Source organism: Pristis pectinata, chromosome 7 (genome assembly GCF_009764475.1).
Source record: "Pristis pectinata isolate sPriPec2 chromosome 7, sPriPec2.1.pri, whole genome shotgun sequence".
In the NCBI taxonomy this organism is placed as follows: domain Eukaryota; kingdom Metazoa; phylum Chordata; class Chondrichthyes; order Rhinopristiformes; family Pristidae; genus Pristis; species Pristis pectinata.
In genome coordinates, this window is record NC_067411.1 from 54,206,225 (window position 1) to 54,224,965 (window position 18,741).

Genomic DNA, 18,741 nt, shown 5'->3' on the forward strand with positions numbered 1-18,741 from the left:
TATTGTGAAGACGACATGAGGAGGCTGCAAAGGCAAATAGCTAGGTGAAGTGAGTAGGCAAAGGTCTGATAATGGAATATAAGAAAGTGTGAAATAGTCCATTTTGGCAGAAAAAAGCATATTATCTGAATGGTGAGACATTGCAGAGCTCTGAGATGCAGAGGAATATAGCTGTGCCACTGCATGATTGCAGAGGGCTAGAGTGAAGGTAAGCAAACAATTAAAATAGCTGACAGTTATTTATTGCTAAGGGAATTAAATACAAAAGTAGGGAGGCTATGTTTTACTTGTATAGAGCATTAATGAGAGTTCATCTGGACTATTGCACACAGTGTTGGATGTGAATGTGTTGGCAGCAGTTCAGAGAAGATTTACCAGAGTAGTACTGGAATGAGCTGTCTTATGAGGAAAGGTTGAACAGGCTAGGTCTGTATTCCCTGGAATTTCAAAGAAATTTTATTGAAACATACAAAATATTGAGGGTCTTGACAGGGGTTGGATGTAGAGAGGATGGTTCCTCTTGTGGGACAATCTGGAACCACGTGTTACAATTTACAAATAAGGGGTCACCCATATAAGACTAAAATGAAGTGTATTTTTTCTCTGAAAATTATGAGCCTTTGGAACTCTTTTCCTCATAAGGTGGTGGAAGCAGAGGCTTTGTATACATAAGACATTTGGGAGATAGATTATTAACAAACAAGGGGTAGAAAGTTACTGTGAGTAGATACAAAAGGAGAATTGAGGTTACAATATAATCAACTATGATCCTATTGAATGATAAAGCAGACTCAAGGTGCTGAGTGGCTTCCAACTGCTCTTAATTTGAATGGACCTATTTTCCTGTTTAGATAATTGAAGAATGGAAGTAATATGGAGGGGCAAGGGACAAAGATAGAGAGAAAGGAAGGAAAGGAGTGGTGAAGAGAGAAGGAATTGGTAGGACAAGTTGGTATCAAAGATTTGTTCCAAAGAATTGCAAAGCAATTTGATGTGGAAAAAACTGCACTTCTTCATTTCTAAACAAGATTTACTCTTTCATAAATAATATGTGCAGTTGAACAATCTTAGATACTTAACAATTAGTGATGCCATTTATATTTTCCTCCTTTGCATTTTTATCTTTTATAAACCACTATTTTTCTCATTTTGTAAGGTCTATTTTTGCTGTTTAGAGTGTGGTTGATTGGCTTGCAAGGAACACTAGGAGGAGCGCAAGCTTGTTTTTTAACAGTCACCAGGGCTAACACACCCCCTTGAATGTTTCTATGTGGAACAAACACTTCACACCCTGGATAAAGCTGAAGTCAGTAAGTTCATAAATGCAATATAGTATACATGCCCAGATAGTATATGGAAAACCCTGAAATAAATGAGGTGGGATAGTAGTCATTTGACTCTTCATGCCAACCACCCATTTACACTAATTCTACACTAATCCCATATTTTATTTCTGTCCACATTCTCATTAACTCCCCCTGAATTGTACCATTCACCTACACACTAGGGGCAATTTGCAGTGGTCAATTCATCCAATAACCCACACATCTTTGGAATGTGGAAACTGGAGCACCTGGAGGAAACTCGTGGTCACAGGGAGAATGTGCAAACTCCATGCAGAAAGCATCTGAGGTGAGGATCGAACCATTGTGCACCCTTACCTGCATGACTCTGGCACCCTAATACAAAATGTTAAATTGAATCCAGGTCAAAATTAGTTTCAAATGATACCTGAGTATTTCCAAACATTGTCAAATGTTTTCAATCAAGGTTAATACTGCATTATGAAATTTATGAGAGTTGTTTCCTCCTTTTGTCTCATATGGATCCATCATATTCATTAGTATCTTGGAGACACCACCTGAGGCTCAGTGTGAATTATCCCAACTCCTGCCATTTAAATTCACATACAAGATCCTATCAGAGGCATTTTGATAGGGTAGCATCACAAGGCACATGGGACACTGCAAATCTGCCTGCATTGGGTCTCTGACCAGCAGACCATCCAGAGAAAGTTGCTGTCTGAACTTCTGTCACCATCGTAGCACCACCTGAATGCCACTCACCTTTCCTCCATGGGGAATAGTCACGTGTGCTTGTGGTCATGATGTACTATTCCTCCTTCAGCAGCATTCTGCATAGTTGACCGACATATTGCTTCATGGGAACACCTTCCTTTTCCTCCACCCTTGTTCATCTGACTATAGCCAGAGCTTTGATAGCATAAAATTTTATTCTTAAGCAAGCCTCATTATGTCAACAGTCACTGAAGAAATTGACCTTCCCCTCGTTCCACCTGCCCTCCCCACAAACTATTCTTTATACTCATTCACTTGGAAATGCCAGTAGAGAGGATTCATCTTTGGTCTAACACTAAATGCATGTGGAGGTACGTGCTTTTGGTTCCACTGAGTCCAATAGCACCAGTAGCCATAGGTAAGTTTCTGACCACAGGAGAAGAAACATGCTTGCATTGTTATCTTTAATGTGTCTGTACATTAGGCCTTATGTTAGCCATTGGTATGTTGTTGTCACAATTGTGAATGCTTTTAAGTTGCACACTGAACGTAAAGCAATGGCTATCTGTGATAGCTCGATTAATAACACCAAATACACAAATTCAAAATGATGAAAATGAACAATTGCTCTTGGTTCTCCACAGGCCATCAGTTGTTATTTGATTTATATAATTAGTTTATGTCATACTTTCTGCTGAAATACAAAGGACAATAAAGGTAATATATGCTCTGTTGACAAAGAGTCCTTGAAGTCATGAATCACAAGAGTTGTACAAGACAGAAACAGGCCCTTTGGTCCATCACCTCAATGCTAACTGCAATATTTATTTATATTAGTCCATTTATTGCATCTAGTCCATAGCCTTCTATGCCTCGATGACTCAAGTGACTCAAGATGCTTCTCAAATGTCGTGAGAATACCTGTCTCCACCACCTCCTCAGCAGGCACATTCCAGATTCTAACCTCTCCATGTGTGAAAAATACCCCTCACAGATTCACTCTAAACTTCCTAACTCTCATCTATGCCTTCTTGCTTTAGACATCCCACCATGAGTCATAGTTATACAGCATGGAAACAGGCCCTTCAACCCAACTCATCCAAGTTGTCTACCTGAGCTAGTTCTACTTGCCTGCTTTTGGCCCATATTCCTCTAAACCTTTCCTATCCATTTATCTGTCTAAATGTCTTTTAGATGTTGTAATTTTGTGTACCCCCACCCCACCCCCACAGCTTCCTCTGGCAGGGCATTCCATGTACCCACCACCCTCTATGTGGAAAAAGTTGCCCCTCAGGTTCCTTTTAAATCTTTCCCCTCTCACCTTAAACCTATGTTAATATAGATGACAAACAACAGTGGACCCAGCACTGATCCCTGTGGCACACCCCTGGTCACAGGCCTCCAATCTGAATAATGACCCTCCACTACCACCCTCTGTCTCCTTCCACTAAGCCAATTTTGTATCCAATTTGCTAGCTCATGAAAAAGCCTTGTTAAAGTCCACATAGACAATATCTTCCACCCTGCTCTCATCAATCCTCCTGGTCACCTCACAAAAACTCAATCAAACATGTGAGACACAATTTCCAATGCACAAAGCCATGTTGACTATCCCTATTCAGTTCTTGCTGTTCCAAATGCAGGTACACCCTGTATCTCAGAATATCCTCCAGTAACTTTCCCACCTCTGATGTTAGGCTCACTGGCCTGTATTTGCCTGGCTTGTCCTTGCACCCCTTCTTAAATAAAGTCACAACATTCACTGCCTTCCAGTACATCACCCGTGGCTAAGGAAGAGACAAAAAACTCTGCAGGACCACAGCAATTTCTTCCCTTGCTTCCCACAATGTCCAAGAATAAATATGGTCAGGTCCCATGGATTTGTTTATCTATCTTTTATGCACTTCAAGAATGCCAACATCAACTCTTTTGTAATATTGATAAGTTTCAGGGCATCACTGTTCTCCTTCCTGAATTCCCTTCCTTCCATGGCCTTTTCCATGGGAAATACAGGCAAAAAGTATTCATCTAAGACGTCACCCCCTGTCCCTTGACTCAATACATAAAAGGTCCCCTTACAGATCAATGTGACCATCTCTCTCCCTAGTTACCATTTTGCTCTTAATATACTAATAGAATTTCTCAGGATTCTCCTTTACCTTGTCGGCCAAGGATATCTCATGTCACTTCTATGCCTTCTTTATTTCATTTATTAAGTGTAGTCCAATATCCCTTATACTCCTCAAGGGATTTGTTTGATCTCAGCTGCCTATACCTGATATATGCCTTTTTTATTCCTGAGCAGAACCTTATTATCCCTCATTAGCTAGGGTTTCCTAATTTTGCCTTCACTCCAACAGGAACATGTTGACACTGAACTCTCCCTATCTCAATTTCAAAAGCCTTCTGCTTGCCAAGCATCCCTTTACCTGCTAGCAGCCTCTCCAGATCAGCTGTTGCAAGTCCCTGTCTAATGCCATCAAAATTAACCTTGCCTCAATTTAGGACTTTAACTTGCAGACCAGTCCCATATAGTTCCATAACCACTTTGAAACCAATAGAATTATGGTCATTGGTCCCAAGTGCTCTCCCACCCCACCCTCCCCCCCCCCCCCCCCCCCCCCCACTTCCTGCCACCAACACTTCATTTCCTACTGTGTGGTAACCAGAACTGCAAACAGTACTTCAGGAGTGGCCTAACCAATGATTTTTAAAGTTGCAACAAACAACCTGCTGGAGGAACTAAACAGATTGAGCCACATATATGGGGGGGGGGGGGAGGGGGAAGAATTGTCAATGTTTTGGGTCGAAACCCTGCACCAGGACTCCATTTTACAGTGCCTTCTGTCTCTGTATTATGAACAAAGACCATAGAGCAGTACAGCACATGGACATGCCCTTGGCCCACGATGTCTATGCCGGCCATGCTGCCGGTTTAAACTATCCCATCTGCCTACACAGGGTCTCTATCCCTTCATTCCCTGCCTGTTCATGTGTTTGTCTAAACAAGTCTTAAATGTTGTCATTATATCCTCTTCCACCACTTCTCCTGGCAGTGCATTGTAGGTAACTACCACTCTCTCAGTAAAAAAAAACTTGCCTCGTAAATCTCCTTTAAACTTTCCTCCTCTCACCTTAAAGATATGCCCGCTAGTATTTGACATTTCCAACCTGGGAAAGAGATTCTGACTGTCTACGTTATCTATGTCTCTCATAACTTTATATACTTCCATCAAGTTGCTCTTTAGCCTTTGACTCTCCTGAGTAAACAAACCAAGTTTGTCCAACCTCTCCTTATAGCTGATACTCCCTAACCCAAGCAACATCCTGGTGAAGCTCTTCTGCACCTTCTCCAATGTTTCCACAATCTTTCTGTAATGCAGTGACCAGAACTGCACGCAATACTCCAAATGTGGCCTAACCAAAGTTTTACACAGTTGTTATATTACTTCCTGACTTTTATATTCAGTGCTCCAACCAATAAATGTAAGTAGGCTGTTCATCATCTGTATCATCCTACCTACTTGTGTTGCCACTTTCAGGGAGCTATGGACTTGTACCCCAAGATCCTTCTGTACATCACTGCTCCTAAGGGCCCTGCCATTTACTGTATACTTTCCTCTTATATTTGACTATCCAAAGTGCAACACCTCAACTTGTCTAGATTAAAGTAAGTCCATCTGCCATTTTTCTGCCTCTATTTCCAAATAACCTATATCCTGCTGTATCCTTCAGCAAGCTTCCTCAATATCAACAACTGTGCCAATTTTTGTGCAGTCTGCAAACTTACTAATCAACCCACCTACATTTTCATCCAAAACATTTAAATATATCTCAAACATTCTCTCTTCTCTCCTCTTCCATAGGGTAGAAGATACAGTACCACCAGACTTAAGGACAGCTTCTACCCCACTGTGATAAGACTATTGAACGGTTCCCTTATACAATGAGATGGACTCTGACCTCACGATCTACCTTGTTGTGACCTTGCACCTTATTGCATTGCCCTTTCTCTGTCGCTGTGACACTTCACTCTGTACCGTTATTGTTTTTACCTGTACTACGTCAATGCACTCTGTACTGTAACTGCACTGTGTAATGAATTAACCTGTACGATCGGTTTGTAAGACAAGCTTTTCACTGCACCTCAGTACAAGTGACAATAATAAACCAATACCAATACCAACTGTGCTCAGTTCTGGTCACCTCACTACAGGAAAGATGTGGAAGCCAGAGAAAGGGTGTAGAGGAGATTTACTAGGATGCTGCCTGGAACGCGGAGCATGCCTTATGAAAGTAGGTTGAGGGAACTCGGCCTTTTCTCCTTGGAGTGATGGAGGATGAGGGTGGACCTGATAGAGGTATATAAGATGATGAGGGGTATTGATCAGGTAGATAGTCAGAGGCTTTTCCCCAGGGCTGAAATGGTGGCCACAGCGGACATAGGTTTAAGGTGCTGGGGAGTAGGTATAGGGGAGATGTCAGGGGTAAGTTTTTTACTCAGAGAGTGGTAAGTGCATGGAATGGGCTGCCGGCAATGGTGGTGGAGGCGGATATGATAAAGACTGTTGGATAGGTACATGGAGCTGAGAAAAATAGAGGGCTATGGGTAAGCCTAGTAATTTCTAGAGTAGGGACATGTTCGGCACAGCTTTGTGGTCCAAAGGGCCTGAATTGTGCTGTAGTTTTTCTATGTTCTATGTTCTAACAGAGGTCTTAACACTGATCCCTGTGAAACATGACTGGTCACACACAGAATAAACACCCTTCCACACTACCCTGTCTTCAATGGCCAAGCCAATTTTGAATCCAATCTGCCAATTCTCCATGGATCCCATGCACCTTAATCTTCTGGATCAGCCTACCATGAGGGATCTTGTTGAAAGCTTTACTAAGGTCCATGTAGACAACACCTGCTGCTCTACTATCATCAATCATCTTCATCATCTCCTCAAAAAACTCAGTCTAGTTTGTAAGACATGGCCTCCTCTGCACAAAGTCATGCTGACTATCCCTAATAAGTTCATGCTTTTCCGGATGTGAATAGATCCTGTCTATAAGAAAATACTCAAATAATTTCACTACCATTAACATAAACAACAACAAGATGCCCCTAAACAACAACATTAGATACTCTACAGTCCTTTGGAATCTTACCTATGATAAAGAGGATACAAAGATCATGGTCAAGGCCTTGGCAATCTCCTTTCTTTTCTCTCTTAATAACCTTGGATAGGTTCCATCAGACCCAGGGGACTTATCCACCTTAATGTTCCAATACCACCTCCTTCTTGATATCAGCATACTCCTCTCTAATCTCATTAGCCTCCACGTCTTTATCCTTGGCAAATGCCGATGCAAAGTACTCATTTAGTACCATGCACACTTCCTATGGCTCTAGGCATAAATTCCCTTCTTTGTCCTTGAGAGGTCCTTCTCTTTTTTCTAGTTACCCTCTTGTTTTTAATGAATCTATAAAATGCCTTGGGATTTTTCTTAATCCTACTCACCAAGGACATATAATGACCACTTTCAGTCCTCCTGAATGGGAAAGTGAACTCCAGACATCTATACCTATAGAGACTTGGAAGAAAATTCTTCATTCAGTTAATACATCTTCAATGTGTGTCAGACACTTGTTGATGCAGTTTAAGGTAGTCCACAGGACCCATATGTCCAAAGATAAGTTAGCTCGTTTTTATAACCATATAAATCCTATATGTGATAGATGTAAATCGAATGTGGCTTCTTTGACACATATGTTTTGGTCCTGTCCTCTTCTGGAAAAATATTGGAAAGACATTTTTAACATTATTTCAAACATATTGAAGATTGATTTACAACCTCACCCTATCACTGCAATTTTTGGATTACCAAGGATAGAGTCTGGCCATTTATCTGCTTCCACTAACCGTATGATTGCTTTTGTTACATTAATGGCCAAACTATCCATTTTGCTGAAATGGAAGGATCCAATACCCCCTACTACTTTTCAATGTTTTTCTCAAACTATATCATGTTTAAACTTGGAAAAAATTAGGAGTGGTACTGTTGATCCTTCGCTTAAGTTTGAAGATATCTGGAGTCCATTTATTCAATATTTTCACATGATGTAGATCCCCTTTCAATAACTTTCCAACTTGGAGGAACGGACTTGTCGACATAATATTGCTCTGTTTTTACTGAGAAATTTTAGACCAGTTTTTTTTTCTTTTTTTTGTTGTTTGTTTTATTTAAATTTTTTTTGTTTAGTTTAGATTGTTTACAATTTTTCTTATTGATTTGTTTTTTTTAAATTTATATAATAAATCTTTTTCTTTCCTTTCTTTTATATTATATTCAGTTACTAAGAGATTGTTGGATCTACAGATTTTTTAAATATTTTATTGTTCTTTATGATTATATATGCTATGATTGTTCTCCTGATCTCTTTGTATTACATGTATAAGTATTGATGCTATATATCAATCTGTATTAACTTGAAAACTAATAAAAAGATTGAAAAAGAGAAGAAAAGTCCTCCTGATTCCCTGTTTAAGTTCTCTGCTTCCTTTATATTCATCAAGGGCCTGGTTACATTTCAACTTCCTAAACGCCACATGTGCTTTCTTTTTCTTTTTGACTAACTTTGCAATATCTCTTGTCATCCCAGGTTCCTGAACCTTGGCCTAGCTGGCCTTTAAATGACCCCCACATATCCTCTATGGTCTTATACAATAATAGCTGCTCCCAATCTACTCTTCCAGCTCCTGCCAAATACTGTTATAATTAGCCTTTCCCCAATTTAGCACTTTCCCATGATGTCCTTAGTTTTATATTCTGTTCCAATGCTGCTGAAGGCAAGCATCCAATATGCCTTCTTCACTACCTTATTTAACTATGCTGCCACTTTCAGGGATCTGTGGTCTTGTATTCCAACGTCCTTCTGTTTAGCAACCACTCTCATTAACTGTGTATGTCTTACCCTTACTTGATTTCCCAAAATTCATAATTTTTCCACTTATCAGAATTAACTTCCATGTCCCATTGCTTTGCTCACCTTTCCAGATGATCAATATCATGCTGTGGCCTAAGACAATCCTCTTTGCTATCTGCTACACCTCCAATTTTTGGGTCATTTGTACACTTACTAATCATACTTCATACATTCACCATAGAACCATAGAACACTACAGCACAGAAAACAGGCATTCGGCCCATCTAGTCTGTGCCGAAAAGTTATTCTGCTAGTCCCATTTACCTGCACCCAGTCCATAACCCTCCAGACCTCTCCCGTCCATGTATCTATCCAATTTATTCTTAAAACTTAAGAGTGACTCTGCATTTACTACATCAGATGGCAGCCCATTCCACACTCCCACCACTCTCTGAGTGAAGATGTTCCCCCTAAACCTTTCCCCTTTCACCCTAAAGCCACGTCCTCTCGTACTTATTTCTCCTAATCTAGGTGGAAAGAGCCTACTTGCATTAACTCTGTCTATGCCCTTCATAATTTTGTAAACCTCTATCAAATTTCCCTTCATTCTTCTACGCTCCAAGGAATAAAGTCCTAACCTGTTCAATCTTTCCCTGTAACTCAACTCCTGTAGACCCAGCAACATTCTAGTAAACTTCCTCTGCACTCTTTCAGAGTGATATCCTTCCTATAGTTAGGTGACCAGAACTGCACACAATACTCCAAATTTGGCCTCACCAATGACTTATACAACCTCACCATAACATCCCAAATCCTATACTCAATACTTTGATTTATGAATGCCAGGATGCCAAAAGCCTTTTTTACAACCCTGTCTACCTGTGATGCCACTTTCAGGGAATTATGTATCTGAACTCCTAGATCCCTTTGTTCCTCCACACTCCTCAGTGCCCTACCATTTACTGTGTATGTCCTACCTTGATTTGTCCTTCCAAAATACAACACTTCACACTTGTCTGCATTAAATTCCATCTGCCATTTTCTGGCCCATTTTTCCAATTGGTCTGCAAGCTTTGAAAGCCTTCATCACTGTCCACTACGCCTCCAATCTTAGTGTCATCAGCAAACTTGCTGATCCAATTTACCACATTATCATCTAGATCATTGATATAGACAACAAACAACAACGGCCCTAGCACAGATCCCTGAGGCACACCACTAGTCACAGGCCTCCAGTCTGAGAAACAATCATCCACTACCACTCTGTCTTCTCCCACACAGCCAGTTTCGAATCCAGTTTACAACCTTCCCATGGATACCTAGTGCCTGAACCTTGTGAACTAACCTCCCATGTGGGACCTTGTCAAAGTCCATGTAGACAACATCCACAGCCTTTCCTTCATCTACTTTCTTGGTAACCTCCTCAAAAAACTCTACAAGATTCGTTAAACACGATCTACCACGCACAAAGCCATGTTGACTATCTTTAATCAGCCCTTGGCTGTCCAAATACTTGTATATCCGATCTCTCAGAACACCTTCCAATAATTTACCCACTACTGATGTCAGGCTCACTAGCCTGTAATTACCTGGTTTACTTTTAGAGCCTTTTTTAAACAACGGAACAACATGAGCTACCCTCCAGTCCTCTGGCACCGCACCCGTGGCTAAGGACATATCTTGCTTAAAATGTTGAAAAGAATGTTTCATCTTTGACTTTATGACTTTTGGAGATCAGTTCATCTTCTGCTTACTTGACTGCTCACAGGGGCAGGGGTTTTGACCAGGGGTGCCCAAGCTTTTGCATGCCGCTGTACCTGTTTGAGAGGGGAATGATCAGAGGGGACTCCTGCACTACCTGGCTGCACTTCCTGCCTTTTCTGGCAGTCACCCATCTGCGGTGTGACCATCTCGCTAAGTGTACTATCTACTACACTCTCCGTATCGCTGATGCTCCATAGTGGATCCGACTGCAGCTGCAACTGCTCCATGTAGTTTGATTGGAGCTGCTGCTGGTCATACTTACAGCAGGTGTGGTCACCAGGGACATTTCCAATGTCCCTGATCTCCCATATCCTGCAGGATGAGCATGCCATTGTCCTAGCTTTCATATCCTTTATCCCCAGTCCCTTCTACTAAGAAAGAGAAGAAAAAAATCCTTACCTTGTCACTACTCATTAAATACCCAGGATCACTAAAGCCCACACTTCAACCTCAAAAACACTCTTAAAATGGCTGCTCCCAAGGTGGTCGCTCCCAAAATGGCCACTCCATTTTACCTGGTGCTCTTTTGTACCTCACTCACTACAATCGTGCCAGTGCTGTCACCCTTAGGCCTTACCTCAACTCCATCCTTTCCACTGCTCCTTTTATAACTTGCTATCGATAATGCTGCAGGTGCTGCTGGTCTCATTGCTGCCCCTAGGCCTAACCTCTGCTCCACCTTCCTGGCCCTCCTTCTGTACTTCATTCTCGAGTCCATATCAAATGATGCTCAAGATTATTGGCTGCATTGAAATGACGACACTTCCCATATTGCTCAGAAATTTGTCTTAAGACCCCAAATTCCACCATGGAGTGATTATTCCACATCCCAAACCATCTGAGGAGGTGACCAGGAGATTGATGTGGGTAGTGCAGTAGATGTGGTCTACATGGATTTTAGTAAGACGTTTGACAAGGTTCTGCATGGTAGGCTTCTTCAGAAGGTCAGAGACCAAGGGATCCAGGGAGGCTTGGCTGTGTGGATTCAGAATTGGCTTGCCTGTAGAAAGCAGAGGGTTGTGGTGGAGGGAGTGCTTTCGGATTGGAGGGCTGTGGCTAGCGGTGTCCCACAGGGATCGGTTCTGGGGCCTCTACTTCTTGTGATATTTATTAATGACAGATGAGGGGGTGGAAGGGTGGGTTAGCAAGTTTGCAGATGACACAAAGATCGGTGGTGTTGTGGATAGTGTGGAGGGCTGTCGAAACTTACAGAGGGATATTGATAGGATGCAGAGCTGGGCTGACAAGTGGCAGATGGAGTTCAATCTGGAGAAGTGTGAGGTGGTACACTTTGGAAGGACAAACTCCAAGGCAGAATACAAGGTAAATGGCAGGATTCTGGGCAGTATAGAGGAGCAGAGGGATCTGGGGATCATATCCACAGATCACTGAAAGTTGCCACACAGGTGGATAGGGTAGTTAAGAAAGCTTATGGGACGTTAGTTTTCATAAGTCGTGGAATCGAGTTTAAGAGCCGTGAAGTAATGATGCAGCTTTATAAAACTTAGGTTAGACCACTTAGAGTGTTGTGTCCAGTTCTGGTCACCTCATTATAGGAAGGATGTGGAGGTGTTGGAAAGGGTGCAGAGGAGATTTACCAGGATGCTGCCTGAATTAGAGAGTATGGATTATGAGGAGAGACTAAAGGAGCTAGGGCTGTTCTCATTGGAGAGAAGGAGGATGAGGGGAGACATGATAGAGGAAAACAAGATATTGAGAGGAATAGATAGAGTGGACAGCCAGCACCTCTTTCCCAGGGCACCAATGCTCAAAACAAGAGGACATGGCTTTAAGGTAATGGGTGGGAAGTTCAAGGGAGACGTCAGAGGGAGGTTTTTCACCCAGAGGGTGGTTGGTGCATGGAATTCGCTGCCTGGGTGGTGGTGGAGGCTGATATGTTGGTCAAGTTCAAGAGATTGTTAGATAAGCATATGGAGGAATTTAAGTTAGAGGGATACGTGGGAGGAAGGGGTTAGATAGTCTTAGGAGTGGTTTGAAGGGCGGCACAACATGGTGGGCTGAAGGGCCTGTATTGTGCTGTATTGTTCTATGGTTCTATGGTTCTATATCTGCCAGGGCCCCTGCAATTTCTACACTAGTTTCCTCAATGTCCAAGGAAATATCTTGTCAGGCCGGGGGGATTTATCTACCTTTATTCGCTGTAAAGCAGCAAGCACCTCCTCCTCTTTAATCTCTATATGTTCCATGACCCTACTGCTTGTTTCCCTTCCTTCCATATCCACTATGCCAGTTTCCTGAGTAAATACTGATGCAAAAAAACTGTTTAAGGTCTCCCCCATCTCCTGAGGCTCCACACATAGACGACCACTCTGATCTTCCAGGGGACCATTTTTGTCCCTTAATATCCTTTTACTCTTCATATACTAGTAGAAACCCTTTGGGTTTACTTTCACATTATCTGCCAAAACAACCTCATGTCTTCTTTTTGCCTTCCTGATTTCCTTTTTTAGTATTTTCTTACATTTTCTCTACTCTTCAAGTACCTCATTTGTTCCTAGTTGCCTATACCTGCAATACACCTCTCTCTTTTTCTTAACCAGATCGCCAATACCCCTTGAAAACCAAGGTTCCCTATGCCTGTCAACTTTGCCTTTAATCCTGGTAGGAACATGCAAACTCTGCACTCTCAAAATTTCGCCTTTGAAGGCCTTCCACTTACTGAGCACATCCTTGCCAGAAAACAACTTATCCCAATTCACTCTTCCGAGATCCTTTCTCATATCCACAAAATTGGCCTTTCTCCAATTTAGAACCTCGACTCGAGGACCAGACCTATCCTGATCCATAATGAACTTGAAACTAATGACATTATAGTCACTGGACCCAAGATGCTCACCTACACATACTTCTGTCACCTGACCTGTCTGGTTCCCTAATAGGAGATCAAGTACTGCATTCTCTCTCGTTGGTACCTCTATATATTGATTTAGAAAACTTTCATGAACACATTTGACAAATTCCAAGCCATCCAGCCCTTTCACAGTGTGGGAGTCCCAGTCAATATGTGGAAAGTTAAAATCCCCTACTATTACAACTTTCTGTTTCTTACATCTGTCTGCTATCTCTCTACAGATTTGTTCCTCCAATTCTCTCTGACTATTGGGTGGTCTATAGTACAACTCTATTAGTGTGGCCACACCTGTTCCTCAGCTCCACCCATATGGCCTCTGTAGACGAGCCTTCCAGGCTGTCCTGTCTGTGCACAGCTGTGATATTTTCCCTGACTAGTAATGCCACTCCTCCCCCTTTCATCCCTCCCCCTCTATCACATCTGAAACAACAGAACCCCAGAACATTAAGCTGCCAGTCCTGCAACCAAGTCTCACTAATAGCAATAATGTCATAATCCCACGTGCCAATCCACGCCCTAAACTCATCTGCCTTACCTACAATACTCCTTGACTTGTAATAGATGCACCTGAGAACATTTCTATCACGTACAAACCTTTGATTTCTGTCGATACCTGTAGTCCTCGCATGACCATTTTCCTCCTCCACCTCACTATCTTCTCTAGCACTCCAGTTCCCCTCCCCCTGCAAATCTAGTTTAAACTCCCCAGAGCAGCACTAGCAAACCTACCTGCAAGTATGTTAGTCCCCCTCCAGTTCAGGTGCAAACTGTCCCGTCAGAACAGGTCCCACCTTCCCTGGAACAAAGCCCAATTGTCCAGAAACATGAATCCCTCCCTCCTGCACCATCTCCTTAGCCACGTATTTTGCTGCATGATCCTCCTATTTCTAGCCTCACTAGCACGTGGCACGGGTAGCAATCTTGAGATTGCAACCTTGGAGGACCTGTCCTTCAACTTTGTACCTAATTCTCTGAACTCTCTCTGCAGGACCTCCTCCTTCTTCTTATCCACGTCATTGGTCCCTACATGGACCACGACATCTGGCTGCTCACCCTCCCTCCTGAGAATATCGAGAACTTGATCCGAGGTATCACGGACCCTGGCACCAGGGAGGCAACAGACCATCCGGGATTCTCGATCTCTCCCACAGAACTTCCTATCTGACCCCCTAACTATCAAATCCCCTATCACTACTGCTCTCCTCTTTTCCGTCCTTCCTTTCTGAGCTGACGGTCCCGCCTTGGTGCCAGAGACGTGACCACTACAACTTGTCCCTGGTAGGTTGTCCCCACCAGCAGGATCCAAATACTTATTGTTGATGGGAACGGCCACAGGGGTGTTCTGCTCTTTCTGTCTATACCCCTTCCTTTTCCTAACAGTCACCCAGCTACCTGCCTCATGCCTTTTAGGAGTGACTATCTCCCTGAAACTCCTGTCTATTTCTGCCTCTGCCTCTGCCTCATGAATGATCCGGAGTTCATCCAGCTTCTGCTCCAGTTCCCTAACACGGTTTGTCAGGAGCTGCAGCTGGATGCACCTTTTACAGGTGTAGTCATCAGGGACAAGTGTGCTGTCCCTGACTTCCCACATACTGCATACGGAGCACACAACTGCCCTAACTGCTGGCTTCATTACCTGCTCCTAAGTTAATTAAATTAAAGGAACTTATCCGGCCTTACCTCTCTGCGTGCAAGATTGTTAATTTGTAAAACAAATATCAAGAGTCCCACCACCGATCCTTGTGGTATACCAATGGTCACAGACGTCCAATCAGAACAGCAAGCGTCTACCATTGCCCTCTGCTTCCTATTACCACACCAATTTGGGATGCGATTTGCCAGCTTGCCTTGGATCCCATGGTCTTTTGGATCAGCCTACCATGCAGGGACTTGCCAAAGGCCTTACAAAAGTCCATGTAGACAATAATTACCATACTCACCGCCATCGATGTACTTAAGTTACTTCTGCAAAAACTTCAGTCAAATTACAGAGACACAAAAAATTCTGCAGATGCTGGAATCTGGAGCAATACATAAAAAGTGCTGGAGGAACTCAACAGGTTAGACAGCATTCATGGAGGGAAATAAACAGGCGATGTTTTGGGCCGAGACCCTTCATCAGGGTCCTTCATCAAATTCAACAGGATTTACCAAGAACAAAGCCAAGCTAATCAATTCCTGTCTTTCCAAGTGTAAATAAATCCTGTTCCTTAGATTTTTTTCTGATAATTTCCCTATCACTGATATAAGACTCATGGGCCTATAATTACATGGCTTAGCCCTGCTGCCTTTCTTGAATAAAGAAACTACATTTTCTATATCCCCCCATCATACGATACCTCACCAGTGGCAAGCAAAGATGTAAAAATCTTCATCAGGGCCCCAGCAATCTCTTCCCTTGCCTCCCATGGGCCCTGGGGATTTATCCCCTTTTATGTGCTCCAAGACATTTAACATCTCTTCCTTCTCTATGTTAACATGCACGAAAATATCACAGTCTTTTTCCCTGAACCCTCTATCTATCATGTCTTTCTTCTCAGTAAATATTCATTTAAGGCCTCCTTGGCTCCAAGCACAGAATTGTCCATTTGCTTCGTAAGGGGAACTACTCTTTCTCTAGTTACCCAAATATACTTAAAAATGCCTTAAAATTCTCCTTAATTTTGTATGCCAGAAATGGCCCCTCTTGGCTGCTCTTAGCTTCCTAATTTCTTTTTTAAGTACTCTCCTATGCTCTCTATACTCCATTAGGTTTTCTCCCACTTTCAGTCACCTGTAGCTGCCATATGCTTCATTCTTTTTCATCAAACCCTCAATATCCTTTGTCATTTCCTAATCTTGCCATCCTTACTTTCCACTCTTAGTGGAACATGATCTCCATGAACTCTTACCATATCACTTTTAAAAGATTCCCTCTTGTTGGATGTTCCCTTTCAAAGACTTTCAAAGATTCCCTCTTGATGGACCCATATGCAACTGCTCCCAATCTACTTTCACCAGATCCTGTCTTATGTTATTAAAATTGGTCTTCACCCAATTTAGGATTTTAACTTCCATACCTCAGGCAGTTAGTTTCCTCAGGCAATATATAGAATGCCCCAGTAGCGAGAGGCAAAGCTTGACCTACTCTTTGGAAATAGGGCAGGACTGAGGTGTCAGTGGGAGAGCACTTTGGGACCGGTGACCATAGTCCGATTAGTTTTAAATTAGTTATGGAAAGGAACAGATCTGGTCCATAGGTTCAAGTTCCAAATTGGGGCAAGGCAAATTTTGATGGTATTAGACAGAAACATGCAAAAGTTGATTGGAGTAGGTTGTTTGTGGGAAAAAGGACATCTGGCAAGTGGGAGGCTTCTAAAAGTAAGATAGCAAGAGTTCAAGCTCTGCATGTTTTAGTTAGAGTGAAAGGCAAGGCTAGTAGGAGTTGGGAACTCTGGATGATGAGGGATATTGAGGGTCTGATCAGGAAAAAGGAGACATGTATCAGGTACAGGCAGCTGGGATCAACTGAATCCCTGGAGGAGTAAAGGGGATGCAGGAGTATACTTAAGAAGGAAATAAGGAGGGCAAAAAGGGACATGAGATAGCTTTGGCAGAGAAAATAAAGAAGAATCCAAGAAGATTTTATATATGTAAAGGGAAAAAGACTAACTAGGGAGAGAATAGACCCCCTTGAAGACCAAAGTGGACACCTATGTGTGGAGCCACAGGAGATTGGCTTGGTCCTTAATGACTATTTCTCCTCTCTTTTTACCATGCAGAAAGACATGAAGACTTTGGAAATAGAGAAAGTTATTAGGAATGTCTTAGGGATTGTCTGAGGGGAGACATGATAGAGGTACACAAAATATTAAGTGGAATAGATAGAGTGGACAGCCAGCGCCTCTTTCCCAGGGCACCAATGCTTAATACAAGAGGGCATGGCTTTAAGGTAATGGGGGGGATGTTCAAGGGAGATGTCAGAGGGAGGTTTTTCAGCCAGAGGGTGGTTGGTGCATGGAATGTGCTGCCTGGGGTGGTGGTGGAGGCTGATACGTTGGTCAAGTTCAAGAGATTGTTAGGGAAGCATATGGAGGAATTTAAGTTAGAGGGATACGTGGGAGGAAGGGGTTAGATAGTCTTAGGAGTGGTTTGAAATTCGGCACAACATGGTGGGCCGAAGGGCCTGTATTGTGCTGTATTGTTCTATCATTCTATGGACAGTCTGCATTACAGTGGAGGAGCTTCTGCATGCCTTAAAATGTATGAAGGTAGACAAATCTCCAGGGATTAGGGATACAGACAATTGTATTCCCATGTGCTGATAGTGTTACCGGTAAGGCTTCTTGCATTAAAACATCTGCTGTTTAGCCTACCAATCCTTCTATTGCAAATACTGTGCACTAAAAGGCCACAGCGTGTTTTCTGTTGCATGCACTAGCATTCACTCAGTTTTCTTAATGTGATAAGGTGATACTCCCAACAAGTCTTGAAGCATTATTCCTCAATGGAGTCCTGTCTTTGAATTTAGTATACACAAGTTTAGTGAGACTTTCAATCAGATATAGTAAATAATGTGGAACGCAGAATCAGGAACAAAATTCAGGAAATCAACATTTCCTTTGAGATATGGGTGATACTAACAAAGCATTTGTTTCCAGCCACGACTGGCCCTGAGGCCTTTAAGAGACAATCTGTTGTATAAGACTGGAGTCATGATGTGACTCTACAAAGGGGTGGCAGGATCTCTTCTGTAAAACATCAGTAAATGTGTTGGGTTTTAGTGAGAGTAACTTCTGTGATAATTTTTTGTTTATGCTTAACCTACCATTAATGTCTAAAATGTCTAAAATAGCATGGCTTTTCAGAAGATTTATTGAATTGATTTCAGAGTGCCTCTGAGGGAATTTCAACGTCATCTCTGGATTGCTGGTGAGTGCCACAAGAATTAGGTTAACTGATCCTTGATAGGCTACATGATTTCTTATTCTTTTCATCTGAGTTATTTATTCTTAGGTGACTGAGGTGATGAAGGTCTACCTTCATAGACCCTGATTGACCAGCCATCTAAGTTCATTAAGAAATGAAGGGATAAATAAGTCACTGGAGACTGAAATTCTTCCCACTTGGCTCCAGTTTCTCACTAACAGGACCTGATCTTTGACAGGTTTCCTGTTATTTGTTCACTTAGC